The sequence below is a fragment of the Schistocerca serialis genome, chromosome 7 (assembly GCF_023864345.2).
Source record: "Schistocerca serialis cubense isolate TAMUIC-IGC-003099 chromosome 7, iqSchSeri2.2, whole genome shotgun sequence".
Taxonomy (NCBI): Eukaryota; Metazoa; Arthropoda; class Insecta; order Orthoptera; family Acrididae; genus Schistocerca; species Schistocerca serialis.
In genome coordinates, this window is record NC_064644.1 from 58040707 (window position 1) to 58061407 (window position 20701).

A 20701-nucleotide genomic window follows, 5' to 3' on the forward strand; every position below is an offset into this window, starting at 1 on the left:
AGGAGATGATCCATCTATCTGCGGCGGTAAAGGCATCCCACAAACTCAGTGGAGGCCCATTAAATTTAATTGTCATTGGAGACTGTAAGGTTTCCACCAACAAACGATTTCTTTTGACAGTTTTGATGCTATGAGCAACGTTGATACCTGGGTCACAAGCGGCAGTTGAGGGAGGCACTGAACTGACGTGTCGCATTAATTTTTCCAGAGTAAGAAAGGCATTTAAGGTTAGAGAGCATGAGATGTACAGTCTCCATTGTGACACAGCAGTGTCACCACCCAAACCAAGCAACTCAGCTGCTTTATATACGTTACAATTACTGTACAGTCCACTTTTGCCGATAATTTTATTTTCTTCAAAAACTGGGAAACATTCTATCACTTCACGTAAGAAAACATTCTTTCAAGTCATTTATTAAAACGTGACTTGTTTGTCCTCTAATTCCGTCAAATTCTTTGTATTCACCTTCATCTTCAGGTTGAAAGTTACAGTTCTTTAAGCAACTGTCTTCGGGAAGACTCAAATGAAGATCATTTTTAACATTCATTTATTACTGTTTCTGTTGCGAAATTAATTTGTTTTTTTTTATTTCACTGTAACAAACACGCTATTTTTGCACTATTGTAGTAATTAGAGCAGAACACATGATGCATCCAATAAGAAACCCAGCGAAAGAAAAATTTTTTCTCAGTGAAAGCGTAATATAAAGCCTTGCCCATTTACAACGGTCTCTGCGTAATAACTCACGACTCTCGGGACCTATGTATAGTAACTTCTTGATACAGCGAAAGTCTTTGAATATTGTCAACAAAATAACCTAGAAATCCAACGAATATGAAACAGCTTTTTAAACTTCATTTAACCCCTGACGTGCATAACCCCCACGGATTTCTTAAGTTTTGCATCTATGTGAGGCTTAATGAAAATTTTGTAAAGTTCTTATAACAAGCTTTCAAAGTTATGAATGGTATTTATGTCATTAAAAAGTTATTGAGAAACAAGGTCAAACCTACGAACCATACATTGTACACTAATTAGGTGTGGAAACATATCTCTCCTAATTCTAGCTGCAACACCTTCTTTTTCACTGATAAACACTGCCATTCCATCTAGACCACACCCTACGAGCTTCTCATTACACATTTTCACACCTGTGCCCTCTTCTAAGACAGACTGCACAGTTTCTTTTTTCAAGGAATTTTGCATCAGCATTTCCCACTGGTACCAATTCATAGAAACAGCAGCATAATATATTTTTTCTTTACATACGTAACATAAAGTTTTCAGGCAATCTGTCGGTTGACTCATCTGAAGGAATTTGTAAAAGTCAGTCAATTACCAAACACTAACTAATTTTAAAAGCAATTGCTCTGCAATTAAATTAGTTGCTGCTAATGCAGTTTTACCTCCACGATGATGTTTTCGCTTTCTAGGCCATTCCCAATTTGTGGCTGTGTAGGATCTGGATTGTCAATAATACTTCATTCGCTTTTTACGGACGCAAAAAAAGAACATAGCACTTTAACATTGTTCCCGTTTTTTAAGTATAGCTCACGAGAATTTAGTATACATATTTTTAGGATCTGCTTTTTGCATATTCTTTCCAGCTACAACAATCCAAATGAATAACCGTTTTTCATTTTTATATAAGGCGTCTAGTTTCTTTTCCGTATTCTTCCTTCTAACCTGTCTCTTGGTGTAGGTAAACAACTAGATGAAGTTCTGATTCGCTTTAAACACTTACTGAGACTGTTTAATGGAAGCTCTAGAGGACATCACTAGTCAATGTTTTTCTTTAGTAATAGTAAAAATTATTTTCTATCGCACTGTAACGCTTTGAAGACGTAAGTTCACCTTCGTCGTGACTTAAAGCTGTATCTATACCTTCAGAAAAATATACATTCCACCTCCGAGTTCGCTTCATCACTTCTAGGTATCTTTTTCGTGTTTTTCTCGGACTTTTTCACATACCAAATCTTGTGGTATAACCGATGATACTGATGGTGGTGTATTAGTATTAGGATCAACGTTATGACGTTTAATGAACTGGGTAATCCACCTTTTCAACGTTTCATTGTATCCGTTTTCATTGTTTGCACCTCTGCTTCAATAAATATTCTAACAACCATCATTTACAGTTTGTACCGCTGCTCAGTGAGGAGTTGCGAAGCTAATCTCAACCGCCACTCTGTGTACCACTAGACAGTCATTAGTTATCTAACGAGAAATTGTTCTGGGTTTGTAAATATTTCAGGTTTTGGTAATGTACATTTTGCTGTTAATCTCGTTACAATTAACCGCTGCCGAACCCCGTCCCCCAGCGGTTATTTTAGTTGGTGGTTGGACAAAATCCTACCTATCCCTCCGCCCTCCAGGATTTCGCACCCTGATATTAGATATACCACTAACACAGGCAGCCGCTAGTACTATAGCTACGGTGCTTCTGGATATCACAGCGCAACAAGGCTATCCCGAGCGACTACAACGCTTTTTAAAAAAAATAGAAGACTTAGAAAATATTAACAGACACTAGGCAACATAGTTAAACATACAGATACTCTTCATTCCCTTACGGAAACAGGTGACAAGAACACAAATTGCATCTGAGTTGGTGCTAATGTAGTGTGGATATTTTAGCGTGGTAGTATTAAGATGCTTTCACACCTGTGCTACTTTCCGTGCTCACTGGGTGTATGCGGCTGTTTGCACGAAGAGGCTTGGAGGCGAATGGACTGGTCCGAAGTCACTCTTGCCTCTGACTTGTGCGCACATACCATTGTACGCAGTGACAAGAGTCTCCCCATCCCAGACGGGGGATAAGGTGCCACAGCTGTGTGACTGTACACGGTTCTCTCCGTTTGGTGCTTCGTTTCATTGCATTTGTCCGAGTAGTCTAATGGAAAACCATGGAATTTGGACAGCATTGTCGTGCATTTCATTTCTTATAGCTGGTTATTTCCGCACATTAAAGAGACAGAGCGACTCGAAGTAAATAACAACTATCTGGAAACAACAAAAGCTACCCTAAATAAAATAAAACCTCACATAACTAGGGTTTGGACGCTGAAGGTAACCAAAAAGAAAATATAAATTCCAAGTAATCGTGTGGACAAAGTTACAAGCTCCGTTCTCCTCCCTCCCAAACACCAATTCACATGCGCATGTTCAGAAATTAACACGTACTCATATACGTGCCACTTGGTGGGATTTTGAGAACATAACTTCGGATTCAAAAAAAGTACTTATGTGTAAAAGTTATACTTAAATCAATTAGTTCTGCGTACTGTTCTAAAATTCTATGGAAATCCAGCGAGTATTCCAAATTCCGGGAGTGTTCATCACGTGCATCAGGTTCACCTTCTTCTCTCTTGATTGTGTTGTATATGAGCCTATATTCTAACTGGCGCTGAAAAGTACACGGGAACCATTTATGGTTTCACAAATAAGAAATCCGTTATTTGTGGGCAGAGTTTCCTCTAAAGCACTAGACTGTGCGAGCTGTAGTGAATGACGGAGGCAATGCAACAAAACAATAGAACTGATCTCAAATCATTGTTTTATCTGAACATCTACCCACCTTAATATGGCACATCAAGCTGGTATTATCTGTTCCGAGCCCCTGCATTTACATAGGATCACCTTTCAAATGCACATAAAGCTGTTTTATTCCTGAAAGCATAGATACAGGATCAGATTTTTCTAGTTCATATTCACAAAAGTGGACAGTATGTCGCTCATTTGTGCGCTGCAATGTTGCATCTCAACTGTCAATTGTCTGGATACTAAAATGTCAGTTGATTTTTGCTTAACTACAACACGAGAACCAATACGGACAGCAGGACTTTGGAGTTCTGTACGATGACACACGAAAGTTCTGCAGGATGGATAGAAAGTACCCTTACATTTTGCAGTGTCACAGACTGAGATTCATTTGGTTCACCGCTCGATGCCCTCCAACAGTGGTACTTTCAGTATCAGGTCACAAGTATGGAAATGTTTTACAACTATACTTGGCGTTCTGTCATTGATTATTTAATGTTAAAAAAGTGCAGAAATACCATCAAAAACAAATGATAATTATTTCTGTATTACAGCACAACTAATGTCACCTAAAAATAATGTTTCCAAAATGACAAAGTTAATTCTATTTTATTGTATATTTCGAAATGCACGAGGGTGATTCAAATGAAAACGTTAAAAGTACTGCAAAATTTCAAAACGACTGAATTTCTATCCACCTATATCCCTCACTAATAGATCAGTGAAGGGCAGGTCTATTCACAAGTGCTCCTTTACATTTGCAGACGGACATCGACCGTGTTACTGTCACTGAAAAAAAAGTGTTATTGAGTGACTGTGTTAGATGATCAATGCTCATTATTGCGTTGAGTGTTGCAATGTACTATACTAATGTAGCTTCTGTCTTTTTACTACCCGTGATTTCATCAACTCTTTTAGAAGTGATCTTCTTTTGATATTTGCTACTGGATGGAACACATCTTGAAATCTGTTTTCTAGAACTTAACTGATGTCTTAATTTATATAATTTTGCCCCCAGTGCTGCTCTTAAAAACCTACAAAATGCTCCAGTTGTGTCTGTTACAACTGGCTGTATCCACTCCTTAAAGTTCAACATATTCTCCCTCTCTGTAAGTTTGTATGCATTGTAGTTTTTAAATGACATGATAATTAGCTATCTCAGTTAGTAAGTACACTATATTCGTGCAGTACTCATTGCTCAAATGCGTTATAAACAAGTACGTCCACACAACAGTGCTCTAACTTGGATTGCATTTCCAAGCAAGTGCAGCTGTGTTACTGGAGGTGTAGCTCTTTAGCTGTTAGCTCTGGCGTCCGGATTTATATCGGATGGAGAATTAACAAGTAATGGGGATAAGACATTCTCACTGCATGGCATGCGCATGCAGTGACGTCCAGTGTCAACACACGCCACTTGCGTGGTATCTGCTGTTTAAAGGAGTAAAAGGCGTGTTAAATAATTTCAAATATATTCATAATAAAATACAAAGTTGTACTATTTTTGCGTTTTTATTGCGAAATTTGTTGAGTAATAAAGGTGGTTAGAAATGTCAAAAGCATTGTTTTTCAAAAACAGAGTCTTGTTGCCCCTTCAGAAAGGTTACATATAACCATAAAATGACTAAGTTGCCAATACGGTCACAATCAAACCCATTGCCCACTGGCCAGCCACGAAGGCGCATTTAACTTGCAGCTGCAACTTATCCACTGGAGTAGCGTGCGTCCTCCTTCCTAAGTGTAAACAGCATCGCTCTTGCGCAAATGTTGAACAAGAGGGATGCACCTACATGCGTACCTCTACTTGCGTATGGTGCAAGTACTGGCGCAGTGCAACGAGAAACAAGGAGCATAAGTGGGAGCGCAGCATTAAGAGGGAGGGGTGCGGGGGTAGACGATATTTTTAACTATGGTTGTGTAAAATACCAGCAGAGGTCGGATATGTACTACATCGTCAGCAAGCAGTTGTCCAGTAACCTTTAGCAAATGCGTTATGTACTCCACTTTGTTTTGTGCTATACGTTCCATACTGTTTCCTTATCTTATTTTGAAGTGAATGACGAGACTACTCCTTGTCCACCATGGGTTGCCATCTGCGCCAGAAATGATCGGTAGTCCTTATGAGCATTAGTCAGTTCAGTCACGACTGACAGCCCTGTGAGGAGCGGTGGTGGGGGCAGAGGGGATCACGGCACTTCTCTCCTGCGCCTCTCCTCTTCCCGCGGACTTGTTTCTATTTGATTACTTTTGCGGTGATTGGAAGTGTCCGCACTACTCTCTCATCTGCGTTTCACTCGGTGGCAATATCTGTGCTGAGTATTCGATACCATTTTCAGCCATTTCAGTGAGCCCACGGTAACGCTTATTGAGGAACGAAAGGATACTTGTAAGTCAGCTCACGAAAATGCTCTGAAAATGTGCAGATACCTGGAAAACATCAATAGGCACTGGTTCCTAGAAGTACGTGAAAACGAAGGGTAACTAAATGCTGTAGCGCAGGATGTGGGTGGACCGGGGATTGGCCTGGTGGAGTCGTGGGCTTACTTTGAAAATAATATTTATTAAGCAAAAGTATCTCCCTCCAGGATGAACAAAATAGTAGTTTAACGAACTAAATTCAAACGAATGGCCCACTTATCGTTTCTGAAGATTTAGGCATTAAAACAAGACAATGAACGAATTAAAATTCGGTACAATAAGAAAAAGAATTTAAAATCAACGCCGCTCCAGTAGCACTTAAATCTGGAGCAACAATGACAACACTGAAAGTTCACAAAATCCGGTCTCTTACCTCGAAAATACAATAGATATAAAATGAAAAATAGCCTTCAATGATAACCAAATTAATATGAGAATAAAATCCTAGTACCAGGGCTTGGGCAATTATCCATTTACAATAGAAATACATGTAGCATCTTGGCTAGACCTACAGCGTACTGAGTACGAACGGGGTTTATAGGGCTGAAGTTTTGAGGCAACTAAAGCACGCTGAGCCCGAAAGGAAACAACATAGCAGACAACACTTTGCACCTAGGCCTTCCTTGTGGAATATGAATTGAAAAATCTTTCTACTCAATGCACAGTGCTTGCACCCCTCACTGTACACTCTGAAAGAAATCAATTGATCCATTCCACTGCCAGTCGCCAAAGCAAAGTGTTTGTGGACTTCTTGTAATGTGGCAGCCCCCGCCTGTGTACTTCTGGCATCGCCGTCCGGTCGTCTGGGAAAGACAACAATCGCCCTCCTGTCCCGTCGTTAGTGGATGCAGTATCTCGACTCCTCGGCCTACCATGTCTGCGGTACACCTCGTACTCGTTGGCAGTCCACCGACTATGGCCACCGCTACACCTCCGGCGTGCTACACCAACCGAGTCGGGCCAACTCCCCAGTTCACGCCTGAAGCCATCTTGCGGCTCGTCAGCCTCTCGTGTCACGGCTGCAGGCATAGACTTTTGCTGACGTCGCCGCCTCTGCTCTGCTGTCCACACCTCGAAGCGCAGTCCACTTCATAAACCTCGGACACCTCCCCAGCCTAGTCATGCGCAGCGTTGACCGCCAGCGAGGCTGCAACATTCCCTATCTCCACAACGGCGCTGGCCTCCGGGAGTGGTTTCGTCGTACCGAGCGCAGCGGGTCTCACCGTCGCTGGTTCTGCCCGCGACGGCCCACCTGGTCGTGGCGCTAGCTGCGGGCCCTCTGCCAAACACACCAGCAACAGCAGTTCTACCACGGCCACCTAGCCACGAAAGTAAAACAAAGTTCCAGCATAGGAATCACACAGCCAGCCGGTTGCAAATAACTGTCTGATACACTGATCTAGATTTCGACATCTCTTAAGATGTCTTCATCACATTGAAATTTTAAGAAACCATGAACTTACATTGCCAGAAAGTAAAGGTCAAAATTTCGAGCAGATGTGCTCAAGTGAAAAGTTAAAATTAAACACGTTCCAGCTGATGTTCTTACTAGCAAAGCATACGTGCCAAAGATTGGAATGTGTTTAATATTAATTTTTGATTTGCGTATATCTGCTCGCAATTTTGACCATTACTTTCTCAAAAGGTAACTTCACGTTTTCGAAAAATTTCATTCTGTTGAAGACATCGATAGAGGTGTCGAAACCTAGGTTAGTGAAACAGTTATTTGCGACCGGTTAGCTGTGTGATTCCTACGCTGAAACTTATGTACGATTGCTGACGGACAGCCGTGGTTGAAACTGTAAAGTAAGGTCGTAAGGCATGAATGTCTAGGAGACACTGAAAAGCAGTTTCAGTAGCCTAATTGGAAAAGTTTTCCAATCGCTCCCAGGCATCTTTCCTTCGCGAAATATGAGAGCTGTGTGCTTAAGTGTATCTGTTGAGTGTAGGTGATTATAACTTGCTTGTGCGTGTGTGTTGTGTGTGTGTGTGTGTGTGTGTGTGTGTGTGTGTGTGTGTAGTGTGATTTTTGTGTTGGAGATGAGAGAAGGGTCAATCTCGGTACCAGCGCATTACCTACATCTACATCTACATCTACATTTATACTCCGCAAGCCAACCAACGGTGTGTGGCGGAGGGCACTTTACGTGCCACTGTCATTACCTCCCTTTCCTGTTCCAGTCGCGTATGGTTCGCGGGAAGAACGACTGTCTGAAAGCCTCCGTGCGCGCTCTAATCTCTCTAATTTTACATTCGTGATCTCCTCGGGAGGTATAAGTAGGGGGAAGAAATATATTCGATACCTCATCCAGAAACGCACCCTCTCGAAACCTGGCGAGCAAGCTACACCGCGATGCAGAGCGCATCTCTTGCAGAGTCTGCCACTTGAGTTTATTAAACATCTCCGTAACGCTATCACGATTACCAAATAACCCTGTGACGAAACGCGCCGCTCTTCTTTGGATCTTCTCTATCTCCTCCGTCAAACCGATCTGGTACGGATCCCACACTGATGAGCAATACTCAAGTACAGGTCGAACCAGTGTTTTGTAAGCCACCTCCTTTGTTGATGGACTACATTTTCTAAGCACTCTCCCAATGAATCTCAACCTGGTACCCGCCTTACCAACAATTAATTTTATATGATCATTCCACTTCAAATCGTTCCGCACGCATACTCCCAGATATTTTACAGAAGTAACTGCTACCAGTGTTTGTTCCGCTATCATATAATCATACAATAAAAGATCCTTCTTTCTATGTATTCGCAATACATTACATTTGTCTATGTTAAGGGTCAGTTGCCACTCCCTGCACCAAGTGCCTATCCGCTGCAGATCTTCCTGCATTTCGCTACAATTTTCTAATGCTGCAACTTCTCTGTATACTACAGCATCATCCGCGAAAAGCCGCATGGAACTTCCGACACTATCTATTAGGTCATTCATATATATTGTGAAAAGCAATGGTCCCATAACACTCCCCTGTGGCACGCCAGAGGTTACTTTAACGTCTGTAGACGTCTCTCCATTGATAACAACATCCTGTGTTCTGTTTGCTAAAAACTCTTCAATCCAGCCACACAGCTGGTCTGATATTCCGTAGGCTCTTACTTTGTTTATCAGGAGACAGTGCGGAACTGTATCGAACGCCTTCCGGAAGTCAAGAAAAATAGCATCTACCTGGAAGCCTGTATCTAATATTTTCTGGGTCTCATGAACAAATAAAGCGAGTTGGGTCTCACACGATCGCTGTTTCCGGAATCCATGTTGATTCCTACATAGTAGATTCTGGGTTTCCAAAAACGACATGATACTCGAGCAAAAAAATGTTCTAAAATTCTACAACAGATCGACGTCAGAGATATAGGTCTATAGTTTTGCGCATCTGCTCGACGACCCTTCTTGAAGACTGGGACTATCTGTGCTCTTTTCCAATCATTTGGAACCCCCCGTTCCTCTAGAGACTTGCGGTACACGGCTGTTAGAAGGGGGGCAAGTTCTTTCGCGTACTCTGTGTAGAATCGAATTGGTATCCCGTCAGGTCCAGTGGACTTTCCTCTATTGAGTGATTCCAGTTGCTTTTCTATTCCTTGGACACTTATTTCGATGTCGGCCATTTTTTCGTTTGTGCGAGGATTTAGAGAAGGAACTGCAGTGCGGTCTTCCTCTGTGAAACAGCTTTGGAAAAAGGTGTTTCGTATTTCAGCTTTATGCGTGTCATCCTCTGTTTCAATGCCATCATCATCCCGTAGTGTCTGGATATGCTGTTTCGAGCCACTTACTGATTTAACGTAAGACCAGAACTTCCTAGGATTTTCTGTCAAGTCGGTACATAGAATTTTACTTTCGAATTCACTGAACGCTTCACGCATAGCCCTCCTTACGCTAACTTTGACATCGTTTGGCTTCTGTTTGTCTGAGAGGTTTTGGCTGCGTTTAAACTTGGAGTGAAGCTCTCTTTGCTTTCGCAGTAGTTTCCTAACTTTGTTGTTGTGCCACGGTGGGTTTTTCCCGTCCCTCACAGTTTTACTCGGCACGTACCTGTCTAAAACGCATTTTACGATTGCCTTGAACTTTTTCCATAAACACTCAACATTGTCAGTGTCGGAACAGAAATTTTCGTTTTGATCTGTTAGGTAGTCTGAAATCTGTCTTCTATTACTCTTGCTAAACAGATAAACCTTCCTCCCTTTTTTTATATTCCTATTAACTTCCATATTCAGGGATGCTGCAACGGCCTTATGATCACTGATTCCCTGTTCTGTACATACAGAGTCGAAAAGTTTGGGTCTGTTTGTTATCAGTAGGTCCAAGATGTTATCTCCACGAGTCGGTTCTCTGTTTAATTGCTCGAGGTAATTTTCGGATAGTGCACTCAGTATAATGTCACTCGATGCTCTGTCCCTCCCACCCGTCCTAAACATCTGAGTGTCCCAGTCTATATCTACTCCGCTCGAAGAGCACCAAAGGGAACGCTGACATTAACTTCCACATCCGACGGACTGGACACCATCAACAGTGTCATGAAGCACTCCGGAGAGGTCAGGATTTAAGGGCACGATATTTGGAGCAAAGATTGGTGACCAGAGATTCCACGCCAGCACCCCTCCTGTCCTCTCTACAGTAAAGGCAAAAGGGAAAATGGCATTTACGGGCGGTGTACCTGGATGGTTTACCCATCGCTGTACTGGACACGTCTACGGTGCGTAAGTTCGGTGATCTGACGGGAACCGGTGTGGGCACCACCTCATCACAGCGGTTGACTGGCTGGCAACTACGGCGCTGAGAGAAGATGGAAGTGGTGGGGGGGATGTGTAGCCATAGTGGCCGAAACTGAACTATAACCGAATGTGAGGAATGCAATCAGTGCCCAGTGCAAGACGGGCTCTCCACATTCACTCATTCTGTCCCTATTCTGTGTTACGACAGATAACATGTAACTCTTCCCATATGTACTGGAAATGGAGGTCATGCGAGGGGCTTGTGTGTATTCTACCACATCATGGTAGAGCACTGAGATTCTGTAATTATTCATCAACTTGATGCGTTGTAAAGTTATCGAGATCCCAGTACAGATGTAGCATTCAGATCGCGAATCCGTTGTTCTTGAGGGGACGCTGCAATGAACTAGTGAGATGGCTATGGCTCTCAACTCACCGAAATAATCTGCTGAGATCGAATTTTGGGATTTTTAACCACGCGAATTACGTTGCAGCCAAATTATCAAACTGCAGACAATATATTTTAAAAACGTACACCTACATAGCCTCACGTATCACAGTCTACTTTAGAAACACTACTAATTTGAACATTAAGTATATTGGTGAACTTACATTCACAAACCAAGTTACACAGTTATCCTTATCTTCCCTGGTTCGCATGCAGAGTCACTATTCTTTAATATCACCTAACACTTCTGTGTAAAGAAATTTCCGCCGTTTGGCTCTTACTTGTTCATTTATTTTACACAATGATTATTTCGGCTTTATACCCATTCTTAAATGAATATTGAAGTGTTAAAATATATCTGACCTGTGTATGACATGTAATCTTCGAGAAAAGTATTTCTCATGTTATAGAGCAGTTGAAGAAGACCATATGTATTTCCTTCGACAATGACATGTCACAGACTGATCTGATATGTTACATTTCTGTATCCGCTTGAGAATGGATATGAAGCCGAAATCATCACTGCGTAAAATAAATGAACAATTAACAGTCAAATGGTGAAAAATTTCTTTTACAAAATTCTAACTGACTGTGGTTCCCCCACGAAGAAAAGATAATTTTGTACGACGTGCAACTCAGATTTTAATCGTGCAGCTCAGACGCTTCCTAGCAGACTGAAGTGGTCGGCACGGATCATTTCGCTCGATCCGCACTTTTGGATGAAGCCGGAGATGCACAAAGTGCTTTGTCTGAATCGTTATTCTGGTGTTAAGGAGTTATTAAAATGAGATCTGAAATGAGTGGATGATGGCGTACTATTGACAGGCTAGTTGACACGGTTGTTTATTAAATCTAAAAAATGCGTCATAAAATATGATCTGGCGCACTGGCTCTAGTGATGGCCGGACGCCATTTCTGACGTCATACCACAGCTAATGCAATGTCAACCACGCTGTAAAGTGGGGTGGAATATCATTGCTTGTAAACCTAGAAAAATCACACTGGGTAAGAAGTAAAAAAGACGTGCCGCGAATTTCTAGTAATTAGAACTGCTGGTACTGGTGAAGGGTGAGCTCAACTCGGTAGCCAACCACAAGCCAGGCCTTGAGAGAGAGGTACCAAGTCCAGTCTTTACTTAGACTCATTTGATAGTGTTGTGTTACTAGTTATGGCAGGTAAAATATCAGCTGCTAATGTACATCAGGATAGCGACAGAAAATGAGTGTCCGGAAGTTGTAGATATCAACCTTCTGTGGGGTGTATGTATTACACTTCACAAAAATGGACGTCATCAACATTCAAGAACAGTTGAAAAGAAATCATTAGCTTGCACCATGAACACCGAATGAAAAATGATCCACAGTGATGATAAAGATTCACACCACCAAGATCGAAAGCGAGCTCCTTGGGAGTTACAATCCGTGCAGGACGTTCAGCTTGGTGTGCACTCTTAAATGATGTAGATAGAATCTTACTGGTGTAATGGGATACTGAGAACTGACGCGAAGTGGTAGTATTCAACCGAATGCCAGGATCCTTAAAACCCGCAAACATAAATTTCCTTAGTAGCAGCGCCTTGTCCTTCCTTGAATTTCCGTAGTTGCGGTACGCGGTCATACTGCTTCGAAATTATTCGAAATCTGTTCATAATTTTATTTTATTTTTAACTATGCTGCGGATGATCGTCCATTTATGTAATTACGTTTAGTATCTGCTCCTTGGACACCGACTGTTCTTCACTACGTTTCACTGGAGGCGGGATTTGTGGCTTCATGTCCGACAAGGATGATAAACTGCGTGGCTCAACACTTGTTTTAATATAACTCTCACTTGTTAAGCACATATAGTCATGAATGAGATTTTCACTCTGCAGCGGAGTGTGCGCTGATATGAAACTTCCTGGCAGATTAAAACTGTGTGCCCGATCGAGACTCGAACTCAGGACCTTTACCTTTCGCGAGCAAGTGCTCTACCATCTGAGCTACCGAAGCATGACTTACGCCCGGTACTCACAGCTTTACTTCTACCAGTATCTCGTCTCCTACCTTCCAAATTTTACAGAAGCTCTTCTGCGAACCACAGTTTTAATCTGCCAGGAAGTTTCACGTATAGTCATCATTTTATTCATTACGTGCATTGTTCGCACAGTTGAGCGTATATGACACCACTGATTGCACTGACTCATCTTTCAAAAACGATAATATTTCACCTGCCGCTTCTTTCTCACTCTACGTAATTCTTTAGATTCCTTGCTGACGAAATGTCGGTTTCGGCAACTTCTGTTGAGCAGGTAATGCAAAGTTTGCTTTCTTTATCGATGGCATTGCTCTGCTTTGTATCAGAACTGTATGTTGTGAGTTACTTTCTGACGAAGCATTTCACCAACGCTCTGTAACCTCATACTGTGCACACCGCTGGTTAACTTCAGCGTCATCCGTGTTGCTATTAGCTGCCAATACTGTAGCTGCACTGGAGACAAAGTGCGCTCGTCGAATTCCGCGAAACATCATTGACTTTTTGCGTCCTCGCACTCAGGGAGTTACTTGTCAGTTTAATTTATTGGTTGTATTCTACTGCGTGAGTCTCATTTCACATGATTCCCACGCAAAAACGCTTCCTTGTCTGTAAGATGATTATAGGATGCACTCTCATCACACTCCTTAGTGTACAGCCGCAGCTGTTGATTCTAGGGATGGAGCCATTCCGAGTGGAGAGCCGGGCGCGACGGCGCTCGTACTGCGTGTCGCGTGCGGTCCAGCCAGCTGCCTGACCGACTGCCGGTCGCAGCTGGGCCGTGGGAACCGTGAAATATCGGCGCAGCGCCTCCCCGCCCGCTTTTATTCGCCGCTGCGGGGCGCCCCGGGCCCAGATTGCGCTGTAAATAACTTAGCGGGGGCGGAAGCGGGGGCGGGTGGGGGCGGCAATTGTCTCAGGCCCGCCGCCGCAGCGCCACGCCGTCTCATTCCCTGGCCCGCGCGGCCTGCCCGACTGCCCCCAGACTTGCGGCCGCGCCCGCATTAAACTTAAGAAAGCTCACCCCCCCCCCCCCCCTCCCGACCCTCTCACCGCACTGCATCTCTCTCTTCCTACCCAGTCACCGTGCCAGCTGTAGGCACCATTGCGGGCCGTGGAGCTGCAATTAAGCGAGCAGCCATCCACGCTATAAATGCCTCCCTCTCAATCTCGCAGCAATCGATTTCCCCTTGCTCCGCCTCAGAAAGGGGCAGCCTCCGAGCAGATCCTCGGAATTCTTGTTAACGCGACAAACTTTGCACTTGGTCATACTCCTCTTCTAAGATCCTCATCAGTTTCTTCTAGGCGTTACTTATTCCAAAGCACAGCTTTCATTGGGTATGTAAACAGATCGCCAATCAGAGGTTCCTTGCGCGAGTATACGAAGCATATTTTGCAGTATATGATGGATCTGCCCCTGTGACAGTTTAGTTTCCAGGAGTAGCGTAAGTCTTTTGTCTTCTCTAGTCTCGCCTCAAAATTATCATTTAGTAGTAGTATTGAAGACGTGGATGCCTACTGCAAGGTTTCAGTTCGCAGACCGTGCAACTCTTCTTTTCCTCTCTCTAAATCGATCTTTACTCATATGGTTGCAAGACCTCGTCCGCTCGGTATAAAATGTTGAATCAACACAACTTCAAACGTCGAAATTTACAGCTGTTATTTTATCTGAGGAACCAGTTTTAGCGTTACATTACAGGTCCCTGACTGATGTGCAGGGAGAATGCGACCTCTGGTCTAGTCAAAACAGGGACCAGCATTCAGTGACTTGTATTCGTAGATTTCTTCTTGACACAGCGACCACTTCGAACATCACTTCCCTAGAGTTGGATAGCAGTCACTGAGTGTCGGCCCATATTTTGACTGGACCAGACGTGGGATTCTGCTTGGAGGTCGTTCAGGCGGTCTGAAGATAGAGTGATGTAGTGGTGAAAGTGGTTGCTCAAACAAAAATAAGCTGGAAAGTTAAAAGGCTGCAGATATTTTTATTCGACATTTTCTATCCTTTTTCCATGTTTTGCAACTAAATTAATAAAACTTTTCTACCACAGTAATATTTTACTAATAACAAAGTGTATGGACTGTAATTGTTACGGAGTATGTAGCACACAGTTACTCTTGTATCAACGTACACTGCCGGAAAAAAAATGCAACGCCCTCAACGATAGGGTCATTTAATTGACAAATGGTGTGACACCTAGTTCATCAATGTAGCACTGTATGATAACAAATTCAGAGCAAATGAAACAAACATGGCACAGTAATGGGCGTCCAAAATGTCGTATCAATACACAATGCGAGTGCCCGTCTGGCGACAAGGCAACTGTGTACTCAAGCGTGCAAATGACCATGATGGTGCCGACTGGCAACCTGCGATGCACCGCCCCAAGCATCTTGTGCCTTCTGTTGCAGTTTGGCAACGGTATTTGAAGTTCCTCCTTCCTCATCTCCCATACGTGTTCAGTTATGCAGGATTCTGAGGATATTGCGGTTATACACCACGAAGACCACGTTGCCATGCAGTAGCTTCTTGTGTATGTCATTGTTCTGCTGAAAAAGCACATCACGTTCCAGTAGAAGAAATGGCAGTAACATGGGAATAACAATCAATGCAATGAAACCGGTGGTGGTTACCTTACCCTGCAGAAACACCAGACCTCCAACCCCCCGCCCCTCCTCGCACACACACACACACACACACACACACACACACACACACACACACACCATAAACCCTGCAATGGGACGGGTGAATGCACTCTGGCGCAGGCAGCTCACCAGGTCTATGCCACACACTTGAACGACCATCGCTTGTATAGGGCCAGAACGTACTCTCATCACTGAAGACAGCAGAGCGCCGCTCCACTCTCCAAACAACTCTTTGGCGACACCAGATTAGCCATGCATGGCAGTGTAGTGGTGTCAGTGGTACGATGTGCTGGAGTCAGTGGTACGGTGTGGTGGTGTCATTGGTATCTTGGCGAGACGCACGCTTTACCTTTAATCCTGCTACAAGCAGACAGTTCCCAATTGACCCTGATGACCCAGTACGTGCAACGTATGTACGGGTTTCGTCCACGGATCATGTTTACTCGCCCACTCCTGCTCGCAGATTGCGTCGATCTTTACGTTCGCCTGTACTGTGCTGACGTTGAACTCTGGTCCAAAGGTGTAGGAATTTTCAAAATCGACTTTTATAAGCAGCTACACAGCATCGGTCCATTCTGCCCAAAATGTTCAGTAACGCGCCGATACGTCCGTCCAGCTTCCACAGACCCAAAATGCGACCCCGTTCAACAGGAAAACGTACTCGTTAGCTAGGCATCGTTGTACCCTGTAATTAATGTTGGAAACACAGTTCACCTCTAAACTAACCTTCGTTGATGCCTACAGAGTACTGCACTATACAATCAAACAAGAAAATGAAAAACACACTGGTTGATCAGCGAAGGAGTCCTTCATATCGAAACAGAATATCCCGGAAACTAAGATGATTCTACGAACGGAACAAACGGCGTTTTGTGTGAAACCTGTAAACATATTATACAGAAGTTATGCAAAAGTTTTGATGTATTTCAAAAACCTGACAGCAGATGCTGGTTTAATAGCAATACGTAATGCCTATAAATGGAGCGCCGCAGCTCAAATCTTTGTTCCACCGTTGAAGCATGAAGGGAGTTTAGCGTACGAAAGGAAAAGGTTGCAATCACGCATCCACGTATTTTGGCGCTGGACTACCACAGGTTGTAACACATGGAAGATAAGCGCAGTTTTCAAACATCATTTAATGATGCAAAAAGAGACGATGCGAAAACCATTCAAAAGATATTCAACAAATGCCAACGGAGAGGCAGCGTTGCTGATGATTTAGCGGGGGATTTTGGCACCAGGCAAACTGCAGTCACTCCTGAAACTGTCGCCTCGGTTTCTGAAATTATTCATCAAAATCAGTAACTTCATCCGAAGAATTGCATCTAGGGCATTTCAGCATTCATAAATTGCGAAGACAGTCTACACATGTTTCCATTAAAAATCCAAAGCCACGACGCCATGTCTGTACGAGCTGTGCGATGAAGGACAAACTTCGCGAACCAGATTCTCACAATGGTTTATTTGGGGGAGGGGACCATACAGCAAGGTCATCGGGTAAATACGGGGAAGGAAGTCGGATGTGCTCTTTTAAAGGAACAATCCAGGCATTTGATTGAAGCGATTTAGGGAAATCGCGGAAAACATAAATCAGAATGGCCGGACACTGGTGTGTACCGTCGCCCTCCCGAATGGCAGTCCAGTGTGCTAACAACTGGGCCACCTTCACAAATATCTATAATGAAGGATTCGATGTTGGCTGCAATTATTTCACAGATAAAGCACACTTCCACCTCAATGGAGTCGTGAATAAACAGAATTTACGATTGTGAAGTTCTGAACATCCCCATTTGTTTGTTAGCGAAACCACTGTATTCTTCCAAAGTTACTGTTTCGACTGCGATATACAGCAGATACATTAGCGTCCCTTTTTTTCATGCGAGAAAACACCAAAAGTGAACGTTAAGTTGCAATTTCTGAACACTTTATAGTTACAGAGTTTGCGCTGGAGTATCGACCAGGTACTTAATGGTTCATGTAAGATGGAGTCAAACCCTATCGCACCGAACTGATATTTCGCTTCCTTGATGAACACTTTGGGAATAGAGCCATTGTGTAGGGTTATTTTAAATTTACTGGCATAGAGACAGACTGGCTTCCATATTAGCTGACTCCTCCTGACTGCTTTTTGTGGGACACACTGGAACGCATTGTCCACCGGAACCATTCCACCACACTTGTGAGCTTCAGTCGGCGATCTGTGTGGCATCTGCATCAATTCCGTTGAGACACTAAAGGATACGAAGGCTAACTTCATTGTTCGTTCGTACCATCTCCGTACTGTGAGACGTGGACATTTCGAACATATTGTGATGCGACTGCCAGTACTGCTTCCAGAGGACAAGTTTCAGTTCGCTGGTAACGTAGGACTTGCACAGCGTACAACGCCTTGTTTTAGCTGGCTTTTCGAACTGTTTCGAAAATTATTTTTAATTTCTTTCAGTCGTCACAATAACCATATCTTTCGTTGCACTTATCGATCGATCTCGGCGTTAGTAGTATTTCAATTTGAAATCAGACACTCGTTCGCTGGACGCCCTGTAGATAGAAACGTGTCATAATGGTGATAGGGTTACAGTTGTCCTCAGAGCTTAAGCAACAAAGGAAATCAAATAATAAAGTATTTATTTCTGAAATATCTGATCAGCATCTTCGGAGAAATTACGATGCTTATAACTTAGAATTTATCTGTTTTGAACATAACTTGTTGACTTACGCTGAATTTCTGTTTGATACAAGGAACTATAGCCTCAAGCTCATAGAGTGGTCGGGCTAAGATCATCTACTTACAAAAACAGGATGGCGGAGAAAAGTTTATCTTAAAGGTGATACAAATCGCACTTTGTTCGAGTTGGTTTGACCTACCAACAGGAAAGCAAGGGACGTGGCGTGTGAGGATGATTCACCAGATTGCCATTTTTTCTGCCGTGTTGGTACCACATGCAGGTTCTTAGTTCAGGTGGCACTGTGGTGTATTGGTGACTTAATTAGTTTTACCATGTTAAGCTTAAGCCTGTTGGAAGACAGCGAGGGTACTCCAAGATAGGACATCAGAAACACAATGCAGAGAGGAAAAAAAGTGTTAGTGTGTAGGGTACCAGAGGTAAATAGTAACGGTAGAAGCCTGTGAAATTGCATACTCTCTAACGAGCTGTGCCAGGGTAGAAGCTTCGTTCAGAGAATTAACCACTACCTTCATAAACCACCTGAACTCTGTTGGAAGGTGTCAGAGTAGATGACGGTAACAAACAGGCACGTCTTAGCGTAGGCAGAAAGCCTGATACTGGCTCCTGGGAACAACAACGTCAGTGGGTTTACACAGGTTACAGTGAGATGGCAAATTAGTAAATCTGTTATAACAGGGGTACTCACTGACGAGAGTCTCAGGACGGGGCGAATTCACGTGGAACACTGTTGCTGCTAGCCATAATAGGACAGGCAGTGAGGTTTAACTTTCAGCTGAATGCTGTGTTACCAAAATTGGAAATTGTTAATGTTAGTACCTACAGAGTATGTGAAGAGGAGGGAATGGAATGTAGTTGTCCAGAGGCATCCTAGAGATGCACAGTGACACGTCTGATTGCCCGCTGCCTTTTGAGTGCCGATGGATTCGTGGATTGACTATAGATGGGGGAGAAACAGTGTGCCGCCACAATACATTAAAAAAACGTTTTTTGTATTCAGTGGGGTTCTCAGACAGATCGTTGCGATATCAACTCCCTGTCTTTTGTCGGCTGCCCCGGCTAGGCCCGACAACTCGCTCCCTATTTTTTCATTTAAAATGGTGCTCTCAATATCTGTACTTTACAATGTTCTTAGAGATCCCTACTTCTGTTAGCTCTAACCCGAGGGGCTCACACTGGGTTATGTTGTGCATCCAGTTCTATCCGTTGGTTTTCTAGTGCTTAGAATTAGCCTGCAATATGGTAGTTAGTCTGATGTTATTTTCTTTCAGTCTTCAGTCTTCTGACAGGTTACTTGCGGCCTTCCACGAATTTCTCTCCTGTGCCAACCTCTTCATCTCAGAGTAGCACTTGCAGCATAGGTCCCCAATTATTTGCTCGATGTACTCCAATCTCCGTCTTTCTCTACAATTTTTACTCTGTACATCTCCCCCTGGTACCATGAAAGTTATTCCCTGATGTCTTATCAGTTGTACTGTCGACCTGACTCTTCTTCTTCTCAGTATTTTGGGCATATAATTTTCGTTGCCCATTCTGCAGAGTACTTCCTCAATCATTACCTTACCAGTCCACTTCATTTTTAACATTATTCTGTAGCATCACACTTCAAATGCTTCGATTCTCTTCTGTTCTGGTTTTCCTACAAACCATATTTCACTACCAAACAATGTTGGGCTCCAAATATTCCAGTCTTATTGTTCCCACTTGGTTCTTGTGCATATTGTATATTTCACGTCTTTTCCTATGTCTTACCCCTGTTTTTCTCAGAATTTCGGAAATTCTGCACCGTTTGACATTATCCACAGATTATTCCAGGACAAAAATGCTGTAAACATGTCTTGATTTTTCTTCACTGTTGCTTCCATTATCAACTGCAATTTCAGAGCAGCCTTTCTGGTACCGTTATGGTCATCTGGTACCTTGATGTAAATCTGACAGATCCACAATTTTCTTCTCCTCTGCAGTCCTAGAATCCGCACCTCTCGTAGATGCACTGTAAACGTGTTTGGTTCTGATCCAAGAAATCAATGTGCCATCACTAAAAATTTGCCTTCCTGCGTTTGATTATTTGTTTCTAACCGCTCGGGAATTGCAGACTGACCTTTTACCCCTTTTTCCTTCTACGCTATTCTAGAACGCGACAGTACTTCCCCTAGAACAGCCGATACCACTTCAACGAAGTAAGTGTTAATGCATTTTCCGATAATCTCGCACCAGACTTCCACACT

The 20701-nt window shown here is 43.2% G+C and overlaps 1 protein-coding gene across 2 annotated transcripts in view; it reads left to right on the forward strand.

Annotated features, from left to right (window-relative positions):
- LOC126412735 (carbonic anhydrase-related protein 10-like) overlaps window positions 1-20701 on the forward strand; it is a 962152-nt gene that overhangs the window by 479679 nt on the left and 461772 nt on the right. The window lies entirely within an intron of this gene.